Raw genomic sequence first — 2,579 nt, 5'->3', positions numbered from 1 at the left:
ATGGATCTATAGGGCCATTGAACCCCATCTGACCACTTCCCACTCTCGGCTTTGCAGGCTGGAGAGAGACGCTCTCACCTCGTGCATCCCGGGTTTCCAGGGCCGGGACTCCACTGAGCTCTGGGGCGCAGGCCCAAGTCGTAGGGAGCGCTGCTCAGCCCGGAGGCCTGAGTGTGGAGACAGGAAAGGGCAAGACCGGGACAGAAAGGACTCCCCGAGAAGCCCCCAGGCCTGCACAGCCCCTGCGCTAGATCCTCACGCCGGAAGCTAAAGCAGCAATTGCAGAAACCGTGGAGTGATGCAGGCGCTCGCTCTCTCCAGCGGCTTGTGCGGGACAACGCGCCCATGACTTTGCGGGGGCACGGACCGCAGGAGGGAGAAAGCCCGGTGCTTTGTGGGAGGGAGAGTGGGTGATGGCGCTGGCCTTAGGCTGGGGGACCGTGTCACTCCCGCACACTCACGCGAGCATGGAAACGCTTGAGCCCAAGAGCAAGCTTACCTCGCGGGAGGCTCCAGGGAAGGTGACCCCCCGCTCCCACAGTTCCCTTTGAACTTGACATCCTAACAGGAACAGAGAGGTGCTGTTCGCTTGCATGGCGGATTCAGGGCTGCCACGCTCCTGCCTTTCTCTGCCCACCTTAGAGCGAAAAGCTGCACCTGTAACAGCTATGCCCCGGGCGGGGGCGGGGCTGCAGGGCCGTGCGCCCAGTTCTCGCATTTGCGAATTGACTCGAAAATGGACTTTTGACGTTTCCTTCATAGGAGGCACAGCCTCACACACACCCAAGAGGTCTGAAAGTTTATCGTTCAACACAGGCTGGACCCCCACGGGACCACCCCTGCTTGCAGGGCCCTTTATAAATGCTTTAATGATCTGAACAACCCAATTTCTGTTGAATAACTTCTATGTGTAACTACAGAAAAAAACTTAATTTATTACATCATGTAACCATTTACAATATAATACATTTTGTTTTTGCAGCCCTGCTTGGGCATTTCTTCATTTTTAAAAACACATTTAGCAAGAGAATTGAAAATTGGCGGAGGCGGAGGGTCTCTACACCTGAGGACCCTGCGGTGGAGCATACCACCCGGCACCTGGAAAACCTTTGCAGGAGGCAGGAGTTCAGGAAGATTGTTTTAAATCAGCCTACTCTGTGCTGCTCAGAAATTAATAATAATAATAATAGCAACAGTAATAGCAAGTCCATTATGGTTACACAGTGCTTCGTGGTTTTCAAAGCACACCCACACTTTTGTGACCCAACCACCCCAGAGCCAAACCTGGGGGAGGCCAGCTCTGAAGGGCGATCCACCGTGCCCCCTCAAATCCAAGGATTCTGAGCTTTGAACGACCCTGACTTGGCCTCTCATGAGCAAGTCACTGTCACCGCTTTGAGCTTCAGTGTCACCATGTTTGAAATGGAAGTTCAGTCCACCCGGCTAAGTTGGCCTTAACGAACTGGTGCAGAACAGGATGCAGGAAGCGCTTTTTCAGGTGTAACGCTCCCAAAGAATGGAGTGATTGTTGTTGTTGTTATTGTCGTTACTGTCGTCGTCGTCGTTCTGTATTCTTTGGCTGTTTTCCTGGGCATCCCTCGGATCAGGAGCCTCTGTTCCTGCTTCCTTCGCGGTCCCAGGCGCAGCCTTTGTCCGCGACCGTGGCGTCTGCCGTAGCCGCGCGCCACCAACGGGTTCCACATCCCGTCGCCAACCGCCCTCAGCGCTTTCCCACTAGCAAAGCTCTTTCGAGCGTTTGCCGTGTCTCGCAGTCCTCATGTAGCCCCGTATGGTTACCAAGTAAGATGGGTAGCAGGCTGAGGGTGCTGGCCTTCAAGGCTGAAGGCCGCAGCCTGGGCCGCACGCAGCACAGGTGGGCCTTGCCTCCCTCCTCGCCCTTGCGGCCCAGAAGCTCCTCCGCGGTTTTTCGGAGTTCGGGAAATATCACATTCTCCGGCTGCTCAGGTTTTGTCACCCGCGGCTTTCACCCAGGCAGGAGCCGTTTGCGTAAAGCGACGTGGACTCGGAGGGATTGCGGGAGGCCGGATGCTTCCTTTCCCTGGAGAACACCATGGAACGTGGCTGGAGTGTTGGCCTGGCCGGCACCGAGCTCCGGTGGCCGTTCGGGGAGTTAGAGTCACAGGACCCCCGCCCTGTGGGACATCTGCAGGCCTTGGATGAGGCCCTGCCTGCATGGGATGCTCGGTGGGCACTGTCACGCCTGCCAGTTCCCCGCTCCCCTGGATGCCACCTACCCCTATGCGACCAGGCTACCATCAAACCGCCCGCCTGTCAGAGGCTGGGGAGGTAGCATTTAATTCCTCCTCTGAACTTCTCCAGTGGAGTGTTTTGCTGTCATTCTGTCCTTTGCTAGCGCAACCCGGAATTATTATCGGAAATGGACCCCATACCCGAACTCCTTCTGCTTGGCCTAGCTCTTCCGAGGGACTCTCGGGGGTCTGAGAGACCCTCAGACCCAGCCGCTTGGGATCGCCAAGGCCAAGGGAGTGGAGGGCAATGGAAAGGTTGAGTTTTACACACACACACACACACGCACGCACGCACGCACGCACGCACAC

The sequence above is a fragment of the Pteropus medius genome, unplaced genomic scaffold (genome assembly GCF_902729225.1).
Source record: "Pteropus medius unplaced genomic scaffold, Ma_sr-lr_union100, whole genome shotgun sequence".
NCBI classification, from domain to species: domain Eukaryota; kingdom Metazoa; phylum Chordata; class Mammalia; order Chiroptera; family Pteropodidae; genus Pteropus; species Pteropus medius.
The sequence above is the reverse complement of the archived record's forward strand: the minus strand, read 5'-3'. Positions refer to the sequence as shown.